At 39.6% G+C, this 13,100-nt stretch overlaps 1 non-coding gene across 1 annotated transcript; it reads left to right on the forward strand.

Moving 5' to 3' along the window:
* The first annotated feature begins 12,562 nt into the window (after positions 1 to 12,562).
* Positions 12,563 to 12,634, forward strand: TRNAP-UGG (transfer RNA proline (anticodon UGG)). The gene has a single exon. It is a non-coding gene; the product is annotated as a tRNA-Pro (tRNA).
* The last annotated feature ends 466 nt before the right edge of the window (positions 12,635 to 13,100 follow it).

Below are 13,100 nucleotides of genomic sequence, written 5' to 3' on the forward strand. Positions count from 1 at the left end.
TATTATAATTATCTACCGTACATGTTTCAAGAGCTACTACTCTCTTCTTCAGTGGTGCCAGAACATCATATTAAATCCTTGACTTGATACATTTGTACAATACATCATCATCATCATCATCCTTTCTTTGCTCCAGCAGGCTGGGTGCAGTTGTGTACGAGCCTTGTCCAGTTTGTCCTAACCATCCACAGATGCTCCTTATATATACGACGCCAGTTCACATCTCTAATTTCAAGGTCCTTCAATATCTGTTTTTCCCAAACATCATGAGGTCTTCCTCTTGGTCTCTTCCCAGGAACATAGTGATCAAAGTATGTTCGAGGAGTCCTGTGAGGGTCCATTCTTTTCATGTGACTATACCATTGCAATCTCTTCACTTCTAGAGTCTCCAGCAAGCTTCTTTCCAATCCAAGCTGTTGCCAAATATCCACATTCCTTATTTTATCCATTTTTGTTTTTTTTTGTAGACAAGAACGGAGGAACTTCATTTCTGTTGCCTGAAGATGACTCTTTGTTGGTCCAGTAAGTGTTGCTGCTTTCAGACCATACGTCAATATAGGTACTAGATATAGTGTATTTTGTACAAGCTGATCTTGGAAACTAACAGAAATGTTTCATCCCAAGGTATTTGACGTACAGCGTGATAGAATTTGGAAGCTTTCTGTATTCTGTTGCTAATCTCTTGATATATGGTATTGTCTGATGACAGAACACTACCCCTAAATACTGGAAGTTGTCTACAATATCCATCTCCTCATCTCTAATTCTTAGATGAACAGTTGGAGAGTTTCTACTCACCACCAAGCTAACTGTCTTTGTTTCACTGATTTTGAGACCTAAGGTTGTAAAAGCTTCATGCCAGAGATCTAGTCTAGTTTGTACTTCCACTTCTGGCTCACCTCATACCCCCCTGTGGGTGGGGGCCGTAGAATAACACCCACGGTATCCCCTACCTGTCGTAAGAGGCGACTAAAAGGGGTCTCAGGGGCTCTGAACTTTGGAGCGTGGGTTGGCGACCACGGGGCCCTCAGCTGGGTCCTGGCATTGCTTCCTCTTACTTGTGCCAGGCTCCTCACTTTCATCTATCCTATCCGACCTCACTTGGTCAACTCTTGTTCTTTTCCGACCCCGACACTATTAGGTTTGCGAAGGCTAGGGAGTCTTTCATTTTCAGGCCCTTCGTGACCCTTGTCTTTCTTTGACCGATATCTTCATTTTTCGAAGTGTCGATCCCTTCCATTTTTTCCCTCTGATTAGTGTTATATAGAGGATGGTTGCCTAGTTGTACTTCCTCTTAAAACAATAATCACCACCACCACCTCACCTCATACCATTACATCATCAGCAAAAGCTAGGGCATTAGTTGTTGGATCCTTTCTTTTAACCGCTTTTAAAACTTCACCCATTATGATTATGAAGAGAAGTCATCAATAAAACGAATTATACATAAATCTTGAAATCATTAAAGTATTTCTTTGTGTCTAAACTGTTCCCTTACACTTACTATGTCATTTAGTAAACACTTTAGGGATAGAATCATTTTAAATCTATAAAATGAATAAAACCTATTAAGTTAGTCAACTATATGCTAAAATGTAAAATACTTTCTGCTCTGTTCTTGAAATTTCTCCTTTCCTTAAGTCCTTATTTACACTGCTATAGTTCTGAGACCTTTCATATAAATCAGAATTTCTCCTTTTAATCCTGTTCGACCATTTGAGTTTCAGCTGGTACCAAATTTGTCAAAATTAAAACAACATTACACTTGTCTGAACCAAACAAACGTGTCCTTGTTTCTCTGTTTACTGCCAATGACCCTCTATTTTTAAAGTGTCTTGTGAAAATCATCAGCCTATTTTCAGTCATTCGACCGAGTCAGGAATGGAATTAATGAAAGCCCCATCCAGTGGCTGGGATAGGAATTGTGCTGGCTGCCGAAGCCTGTCACACTCCTCTGGGGCAATGATTAATGACCGACAGATGAGAGGAAATGATACTGGAGAGTGTGCTGGTATGAAAGATGGCAGGGAAAACCAGAGTACCCAGAGAAGAACCTGTTCCACCTGCACTTTGTCCAGCACAAATCTCACATGGAGTTACCAGGATTTGAACCACGGAACCCCGTGGTGAGAGGCCGGTGTGCTGCCACTCGATCTATGGAGGGTCTGGGTTTAAGAGATATAAATTTCATTTGTTTGTCTTACATCCCACTTTTTAAAATTTACCTCAGAGATAAAATTGCAAGCATTAGGATGAGAGCCATCTTACCCAAAATGAAAAAATTGAATGATTTATGTAAAATCTGGTAATTTTTGAAACAAAATTCCATAAGGGTAAGGAATAATTGGGCACTTACAATTCATAGAAAAATTAATTCAGAAACTGACCTGGTTTCAGCTTGGTCTGAATGGAACTCATTTCAGGGACAATCCTCTCAAAAGAAGCTGAAGACACCTTCTGGAAGTAAGATCAACATTTTATGTAAATCTGTAGAAGCGGAGCAGTTTTTCTACCTTTTATTTTCATATTCCTGCCAAATGTTATCAATCTTGAGTTAATCTAACAGTCTAAACTACTTATATAGACTAAGGGTTAGATTCTTAACATCAACAAAGAATTTTATTCCATCTCTAGCCTTGTAATTGGGTCCAGAATAAGGAAAAACTCCAATCCCATGATACTACAGCTTTGATGAGCCTTGGCCTACCAAGCAACCGCTGTTCAGCGCAAAGGTCCACAGATTCAAAAATTACGAGTGGTACGTGCATCAAATCCTCCTGGTCAGTAATCTTGCCCTCCTAGACAGGGGCCACTATCTCACCGTCAGATAGCTCCTCAATTGTAATCATGTAAGCCAAGTGGTCCTCGAATCAGCCCTCAGATCCAGGTAAATATCTCTGGCCTGACCAGGAATTGAATCTGGGTCATCCGGGTTAGAGACAGGTCCACTAGCCCTAGACATCTTACATTAACATTAACCCATTTATGCCCACATTATTATGTTCAAAGATAGTGCATAGAGATGTTCAACAAGAACTGCTTCTCATAAAAATATGAATGTATCATAGGGGGGAACTCTGATGAGAAAATTGATGTAGTGATTATTGTTTTGAGGTGAAATACAAGATAACTGATAAAAGGCATGAAAATAAATTCTTGCAAAACTAATGCCATCATCCCTCCTCCCATCTAGAAAGAAGGAAGGTGGTAAGTTATATTTTATTTTGGATTTCACAGTAAAAAATCATTGCTTTTCTCTTAGCTGTTGTAAAGCAGGATGTTGATGAAACAATGTCCAAAATGACTCTTGGTCCATCTATGTAATGTGGTCTCTCAAAGGAAGTTTTGTGTATAGAACATAGGATACCAATCCACTTCATTATTACATATCTGAAAAGTCATATTTTTGTAAGTCATCTTTGCAAAATATGACATATCCAAAATAGTACAAGATCAGTGAAAGACCTTGGCACTCAAAAACAAGATTTTTCCTATAGTTTATTCGAAAATGGACAAGTTTGCACTCTGAGCTGTTCAAGAATTCTCAGCATCCTCCTTTAGATCACATTTCAAAAGCACAACATCTCAATAAGGTCCATGTTTCCACATCATACAGAAAAACTGAGAACACAAGTCACTAAATTATTTTTTAGTTACTGATAAAGTTATCATCTTTTCTTCAGACCTTCTTAATGCGTACCATTGCTATCTTAACAATTTTGATCCATCCTTTAAATTCATTCCATGAAACTACCCTTGGTTGAGAATAATGAGCCCTGATGCATACAGCACAGCAATGCATAGCACAAGTTAATGTCCTGCGATGTGTATTATAGCTGGTCTGTTGTTGCTCGTGCAGTTGAAGATCATCACTTTCCTGTCCATTTAGATGTAATTCTGTTGTTAGATTTGCTTACTCCACTCTCACAATCAACTCAGTCAGTTCCTCTTCAGACAACGCTTTCAAGGTGGTATCAAGAGCAAATCTTGTATTGCATTCCCCAATGGAATATCCTTTATCACACTCATTCTGAACAGTTCACCATACACAGAGGGAAATTCTCTTGAGGGGAATTTGACCTTTTAAATTTGCAGATATTTTTTTATCTGGCTGAAATGCCAAGAACTTTTGTTTTTGTTTGTTCAAGCTGCAGAATATTAAATTAAACCTTAACATGTAGGCATATGAAGCCATTCTTTTAACAATTATTTATACCATACACCACAACTTTATGCCATCCTCATTTGACTTACAGCTACCTGTACTCTCATCACTGCTCCCTAGTCCACCCCCTTTCCTTGAAAGTACCTTCCTATAACCCTTCTAAACAACTCTCTTAACTTATACCTACCACTGTTGGTTCAAGCGAAGGATATCTGAGTGTAGATTCCTATTTCCTACTCACCCATTAGGATATAGGTCTAGAAGTATCGCTGCTCATTCCCCATATACTCACCTCCATAGTCTCATTTAAATCTCCAATCACCCTCCCGTTAGTATCCCTCCTTCATAGTATCTCCCTTAAACTATTCCCATGTTCTCATACCCACATGGTAGTACCTATTAATGCTTGCCTTACCTTGTTGGTACCAACGTGAAAAACTACGGCCTTCTCCTTACTGTCATCCTCCCCTTCTGCTTTCCTCAACATCTGCATTAACCTGATTCCTGGATAACACTCTACCCTGGTTTCCTTTCCTCCACACTTTTTCCCCACATGCCGAACAATGGAGTCCCCCATGACCAGAGCCTCGACCCTACCCACCTCATTAGATACCCTCCCATCCTGAACTCTCTCATCTTCCCTATTGGCTGCAGTACCTAATTCCTCCTCCCTTTTCTCCCTCTCATGACCCTGTTCCATTTCACTCTTCATATCCTCTAGTGTACATTTTGTTTTCTACCTCTCCCTTTCCTCTTGCCTTCCCCCTCCTCTGTTGTACCTGCAGTAACTCATACCTATTCCTCACCGATACATCTCCTGAAATCTCCTCCAGTCTAGACTCCTCAATTTCCTTCCCCTTATAACATTAGTCCACCCATGGGCACCCATATGATAGTTTGTATGGGGGAGTAGACCTGGGGTATGTAGTATTTTTAATATTTTGGAAGATGAATGGCGACTTGTATTCCACGGTAGAATACCATACACGGTATACCCTACCACTTCTATGTAATACCGATTTTTAAATCATTTTCTTGAAAGAAAAACACCTGGCTATATTCAAGAAAAAAGTTACTTGAGTATGGTTCGTCCATTATTGGAATATGCAAACAGTGTTTGGGATCCTCACCAAGAATACCTAATAAAAGAAATAGATAGTGTGCAGAGGAAAGCAGCAAGATTTGTAACAGGGGATTTCAGGAGAAAAAGTAGTGTATCAGAAATGTTAAAGGAACTTGGGTGGGAAACTTTAAGTAAGAGAAGGGAGAAAACTAGACTTATAGGATTATATAGAGCCTATACAGGAGAAGAAGCATGGAGAGATATCCGTGAGAGGCTTCAGTTGGAAAATAACTATATTGGCAGGACTGACCACAAATATAAAATTAGAAGGAATTTTAGCAGAAGCGATTAGGGTAAATTTTCATTCATTGGGAAGGGTGTGAAGGAGTGGAACAGTTTACCAGGGGTAGTGTTTGATCCTTTTCCAAAATCTGTACAGATATTCAAGAAGAGAATAAACAGCAAGAGAGAAAATAAATGAAGTGTTAGAGGGCATTCGACCAGTGCAGGTTATTGTAAATTTTAAAAAAATGTGTGTGAATAAATTAATTCCATCCCCTGGTCTAAGGAGTTTGGACAGCCAAAGTAGGGGACTGCCTGTAGGGGTGAAGTACAGTAGGGACTTCGAGGGCCCTGGGACCGCTACGGTAGCTGTGAAGGCCCTTCAGGAACTCTGAAAAGTGGTGGCAAAAGGGGCTCTGGTTAAGACGCAGCAGGTCGTTATGCTACTTAGGATCCAGAACGGGTTAAAAAAAAAAAAAGTAAATAAATAAATGCAATGTAAATATTAATCTTATACCAGTTGTATAGTATCATTTGAAGTAATTCCACATACTGTATATCAGTTGACTATATTTGTAAGTAGTACAGGAAATATTATAAGTAGAATTTTGTAAACAATATAAATTTATTAAGGATGAGCTGTGTGTTTAATAGAAAACATTGTTAGCGTAAATTGTATAATATTGTATTATAGGAAAATTTTCTTCTCTTGTTAATTTAATATTTAGTGCTTGACAATAATGTATTTTAGTGTACCATTTGCCACCGAGGTAGACACCTCATTTGCAAATAAAGAGATTTTGATTTCCTTTTCCTTTCCCTGAGAGCTAGGGGGTGGTGGGGCCGCGTCCCCACCTTGCCCCTGGGCATGGGCGCCCATGAGTCCACTTATCTTCCACCACTTCTCCCCTTCCTTTACCTCTTTTCTGTCTACATACCGTGTCCTGTACATTGTATGATGGAGACCTACCTTCATTCCTGCCCTCCTTTAGAATCATAATTCTCTCTCTCTCTCTCTCTCTCAAACTATCTCTTCCCTCACACACTTGAATGCCTGCTCAAATCCAAAGTCCTTACACCTGCATTCCTCAGCCATTGTTCAATCTTCTTCATGGAAATAACAAATATTATGATGAAAAGATCAATAAAAATAAATAACATATTCTGTGAATTTAAAACAATCAAATGAAAGAAATGCTGTATACTACACAAGGAGTAGGCCTACACGACAGTAAAGCAACCAAGATAGTAACTAATAAAATAAGTACACAACACTACAGTACTACTCAGGCATATCCTAATTATTAAAAAAAGGGACTAACAAGGTAAGTGAAACTGTACAAATCCAATTAAGTCTAACCTAAATACATATTTATTATTATTATTATTATTATTATTATTATTATTATTATTATTTGCAATGCTCGAACAAAATTTAAACTATAATTAAGTGAAGTGATGAAATCTCAAAATGATTACACAAGAATAAAGAAGGCAAGATACTGAAAACAAAACAAACCCCATGGCGCAACAGCCCCGAAAGGTCTTGGCCTACCAAGCGACCGCTGCTCAACCCGAAAACCCGCAGGTTACGAGGTGTTGTGTTGTCAGCACGACGAATTCTCTCGGCCGTTATTCGTGGTTTTCCAGAAACGAGGCTGGTATCTCACCGTCAAAGAACTCCTGAACTGAAAGGACCTCGAACCAGCCCTCAGATCCAGGTAAATATCCCTAACCTGCTGGGAATCAAACCTGGGACCTCCGAATAAGAGGTAGACACGCTACGAAACAAGATACTTTCTAATAAATGAACTACGGTACAATCTAAAGTGCACTTAGGCGAGTCCTAATTACAACAGTCTAAACTGAAGCAATAGAAGTGAAGTTAAAACTGAATACTTAACAAGCACATTATTATATTATTTTTCTACTATGCGCTAAAAGAAATTAAAACTGCTCTTAGTTGCAGAAATATTGTAAGTACCGGTACAACGGAAGATGCACATAGCGAAATGAATCAGCTGATTTACTGGACCGTATGCCAACAAACTGGGCTAAACATATACAAGTACAGACTCCAATAAATTCGGTAAAAGACCAGGAAAAAGTAAGAAAGTGTTTTCCACAAACCGAATAAATAGATTCCGCACATCAAAAAATGAATATTTCCATGTGAAATAAAAGAACTTATATCGTACCGGTATTATAAAAGCAATAGCCAGTACCGTACCGGTATAAGAAAATTTCAGGTGTTAGGTGTTAGCCGTGTAACAGAATGTTTACATAAAATGCCGAAGAGAGGACACGTAAGTTAGACCACAATTAAAAAAGAGAAGCAATCATTATTGGTGATTAACAAAGACTTATTCTTACGCTTCAATAATGAAAGTGAGGAAGTAATGTGGACAGACAATGTAATGGTAAAGAAACAGTTCCTTTGTAGTTTACCAATATTAGCCTACTGATGGGTAAATAACCATAAACTTATTCAGTAGGACACAGACAGACAGACAGACAGAATTTCAGCGTTGCTGGATGGACTAGCGAACAATGTTAATTTGTTATAGTGGGTGCACCCTGTAACCCTGGCTCAAATTTATATTCGTGCGTTGTGAAAACTGACCGCCGCAATCTCTGTTCTAGTCGCTTTTAAATCAGTACAGCTGCATGAACTGGTGTATCAAATATATATTGTTTTTTTTACAATTGACTTAACGTCGCACCGACACAGATAGGTCTTATGGCGACGATGGGATAGGAAAGGTTTAGGAGTGGGAAGGAAGCGGCCATGATCTCCCGGATGCAAGCTCACAGCTGCGCATCCCTAACCGCACGGCCAGCTTGCCCGGTGTGTATCAAATAGGCCTCATTATACTATTCCCTGCATCGATGTTCGAAGAAAAAATAAAAAGATCACTATACCAAATAATCAAAATAGTTCGAAAAAAAAATGTCTAGCATCAATGCTACATTAGGAAGAAGCTACACAAAGTTTGAGATGATTATCCTGCGCACAAAAAATAAGCCTAAGATTGTAATAATAAGAGGAAAGCCCACAAATGTGCAAAGTACCGGTACCGACCTTTTTTTTTTTATTTTTTTTTTTTTAGATCAGTCTCCCTTACAAACCATTGGTCTTTTCTCACACCTCGCCTCTACTGTCATAGGTATTAAAGCACCGAGTGAGTTTGCCGCGCTGTGAGGGTCGTGCAGCTGTGAGCTTGCATTCGGGAGATAGTGGGTTCAAACCCTACTGTCGGCAGCCCGAAAGATGGTGAAATGAGCCTCGGTGGTTCAGTAACCAGAGGCACACAGGTGCCACGCTCTATACTATATGCTTTGGGATACACAGTGTTAAAAATAGCAGAAGACTTCCAACACAATTTCCCTGTTATACAACAAGCAAGGATGTCGCTTCGTGTATTCTACAGGAAGTATAACCTATCCGTTAAGTAGGCCTACAGTATTTATTCTACATTTTAAGTTATTTCGGGCTGCTTTATTTATTTTATTTTATTTTTTTTTTACAATTTACTTTACGTCGCACAGTCACAGATAGGTCTTATGGCGACGATAGGATAGGAAAGGGCCAGGAGTGGGAAGGAAGCGGCCGCGGCCTTAATTAAGGTACAACCCCAGCATTTATCTGGTGTGTGTGAAAATAGAAAACCACGGAAAACCCATTTTGTTTGCGATTTTAATGAAATTTTGACATGAAGTGTTCTGTGAATAGGTTAAACTTTACGAAGATTAGTCCCAGAAATATTATTCCTGAATATTTGTAGTCAATTTCCATTCGAGTATTTATTTATTTGTTTATTTTATTTATTTATTTATTTATTTATTTATTTATTTATTTATTTATTTATTTATTTATTTATTTATTTATCGCAGCTTATGGCTTTTCGTGCCGGGAGTGCCCGAGGACATGTTCAGCTCGCCTGGTGACAGGCTTCCCATTTGTAAAATGTATTAATTGAATTATATAGATTCCTAGTGCTTCTAGAGTCTAGACATACTCGAAAAGATTAGCCACAATGTGAAATGATCAGGTTCTATTGTGTGTTAAACTGGAAGTGGATATAGGAAAGGAAAGAAACTCGTTTTAAGGGAAGAATGCCAAAAGTTGAAAATGTTAAACCCCCTCTCACAAAACTATAACTCCGCTCTATGATACTTCATTGACAACCTGGACTTTCCAGTACTTCTATAGTATATATACTATAGTATATATACTATAGTATACTGTCGTGAAGGTCTAGTAGATCTCGCAGAGGTATATTTATACGTCAGTGAAAAGAAACATGACGAAAGTCTCCCCGAGACTGAGTACACCAATAAAAACAGTGAGTGACAGATAACAGCATACTGACACATACACGATTATAATAATATTGAGTGTACATCTTTCTCGTTAGAATTAACAAGGTATATATGTATTAAGCATTAATCAGCTTGAAAACGAAACATTCTATGGTTTTTAATTAATGGATGTGCCCTTTCCCCAGCCAAACACCGCTCTTAGTTTATTCCTTATATTAGTATGACACGAGATTAATCGTTCAGTGAGCAAGTCAGGTGTTTATAAATACTCCCCATACCACGTAGGCCTAGAAAAATAGCAGTGATAGATTATGATGGCATAATCACTAAGAACTAAAAGAGAACATTCGCCTACGTACCTTAAATACATTTATACCATAAAAAGCGTAGATGTGCTTTTCGCCCCCAAAACGAAGTCTCTTGACATACGAAAATCATACCATCGACCAATGACATTTCACCGAATGGAATGAACTAAACAATGAACTGGAAACATTGCAGAATCGCCAAACTTGGTTACAGGAACTGGCCAACTTCAGAGTAAGATTCTGTCTCTATTACATAGCTCTTCTCTGTTCATGCTACCAGTTTAAGCTATATGGAATTGTAAATAGATTAAAATTTTCACTAATAGCTTACAGAATTCTTTGAAGGAGGGACCTTCGTAATACAGCTGATAATAGCAGACGTTTGTCATCCTGCGTCTGTGATGCGCAGTAGGTAAATAAAAATGGCAATAGTAAGAAAAGTAGACAATAAAGGTTTCGTAAATTTACACAATAACTTGCTAACGGTTATCTGCAAATTTAATAGAGTGTTTGTGTCAGTTAAGTGAAGATCTGGTTAACAATTAGGCCTACTTGTATGTTATGTTATGTTACGTCCATCAAAGAATGATTTTGTTCCTACCCTATATAAATGGATTGCATGAAGGTGCAAAATATTCATACGGCTTACTGTGGTACTTCCAGCTACCACCCTATGGTGGGGGCGGTAGAATAACACCCACGTTATCCCCTGCTTGTTGTAAGAGAGGACTCTCTTTTTTCCCACTTGTTTTACGTCGCACCGACACAGGTAGGTTTTATGGCGACGATGGGACAGGGAAGGGCTAGGAGTTGGAAGGAAGCGGCCGCGGCCTTAATTAAGGTACAGCCCCAGCATTTGCCTGGTGTGAAAATGGGAAACCACGGAAAACCATCTTCAGGGCTGCCGACAGGGGTGTTCGAACCTACTATCTCCCGAATACTGGATACTGGCCGCACTTAAGCTATCGAGCTCGGTTAAGAGAAGACTAAAAGGGGCCCCAATGGCTTTTAACTTGGGAGGGTGGGTTGGCGAACACAGGACCCTTAGCTTGAGTCCTGGCATTGTTTTCACTTACTTGTGCAGGCTCCTCACTTTCATCGTTCCTATCCGACCTACCTTGGTCAACTCTTGTTCTTTTCCGACCCCGATTAGGTTTACGAGGTCTAGGGAGTCTTTCATGTTCACACCCTTCGTAGCCCTTGTCTTTCTTTGGTCGATACCTTCATTTTTCGAAGTGTCGGATCCCTTCGATTTCCCCCCCTCTGATTAGTGTTATATAGTTGTACTTCCTCCTAAAACGACAATTGCCACCACCGCTACTCGCCAACCCACGCTCCCAAGTTACGAACACCAGGGACCTCTTTTAGTCGCCTGCTACTACTACTAAAATGTTTTCATTCCTCCCCGGAAGGGGAGGTGACGCCGTCTCTCAGGCCGGGAGATTTGTTACGGTGAAGGGAATGCTTGGAGAAGGTGAGGGGTTTGGCGGCCGTGGCCCATAGAAACTGTTCCGGCATTCGCCTTAGTGCAGGAGAATGGAAAACCATGGAATAACCATTCTCAGGACAGCCGACGGTTGGGGCCAGCCCGTCTCCTGAATGCAAAGGCATAGAGCCAGGTAGAGCTGTGGCCACCACTCGTCTGCTCGGTTGTCCGGTCGGAGTGCAGAACTGCTGGACCAAGGACCAGCCGCGGCCACTTGTGGGCCGAGAACCAATCTACACCTACCGATGTTCGTCGCCTGTTACTACAAGGGTAAAAGGAGGGAAGAGCCATACAAGAGTAGTGTGTTTTAACAGGAAGTACAACTCGGCAACCTCCTCTCTTAAAACTAACCAGAAGGAAAATAATAGAAGAGATTCTCTTCCCTTTCTTCTTGTTTCTTTTCTTGACAGAGCCAATGGAGAGTTCTCTGAGCTATGCACACAGCTAATCGAGCTGAACTTTTCCTGGTGGCCAATGGTATTGATAATAGAATATTCAGTTGGTTGGAGAAGTAGCTACAAGAGATCGCTGCACGACGCACTTCGCTATTCTACGAAGGACAGTAGAGCAGTACCATCTGGTGGTAGCTTCTTTAAACTAGTTGATTATACTGAATAACACAAATTAATTAATTACTTTGTATGCATTATGCTTTATTCTTAACGTATTTAACGCAAACAGAACATTTTAACCTGAAGAGAACGTTCAGCTGTCCTCTAAAGAAGTTGAGAGGAAATATTGTTAGTAAAATATACCACTTTGGGATAGTTTTCGTTACTGTGCGTACGAATATTTTCCTTCACCATAAATGTGATAATAGTATTAATTGAACCTGTTTTTAATTTAAAAAAAATACATTTTAAAATTAATACTAATGTTAATAAACGGCATGTAATTGAATTGAAGTACCTGTTCTTTAAAATAACTAGATGTGTGGCCCGTTGGTCTAGGGGTATGATTCCTGCTTTGGGTGCAGGAGGTCCCGGGTTCAAATCCCGGACGGGCCCTTGTTTTTTTTTCTTCTTTCTCCGAAGTGTTCTATCGAGATATGCCAAAACTTAAACGTTTCATTTTCAGTTCAACATTTATTTGTTTCCTATAAAAAGGAAACTTGTCTAACCCTAATAACCGAGAGAGAGAGATTTAAAGTCAGTGGGCCGAGCAAGTGGCTACGCGATTTGAGTCACGTAGTTGTCAGCTTGCATTCGGGAGATAGTGGGTTCGAACCCCACTGTCGGTAGCCTTGAAGATGGTTTTCCGTTGTTTCCCATTTTCACACCAGGCAAATGCTGGTGCTGTACTTCCTTCCTAAGTATCTCCTATCACATCGTCGCCATAAGACCTGCCTGTGTCGGTGTGACGTAAAACAAATAGTAACAAAGAGTAGCAGGTTAGCGTAATAATGAGCTGTGGTGACTACGGAAGGGTTCTTAAATGTACCATATATATTTTTATCTTCTTCTTAATCTTCTT

The sequence above is a fragment of the Anabrus simplex genome, chromosome 8, assembly GCF_040414725.1.
Source record: "Anabrus simplex isolate iqAnaSimp1 chromosome 8, ASM4041472v1, whole genome shotgun sequence".
In the NCBI taxonomy this organism is placed as follows: domain Eukaryota; kingdom Metazoa; phylum Arthropoda; class Insecta; order Orthoptera; family Tettigoniidae; genus Anabrus; species Anabrus simplex.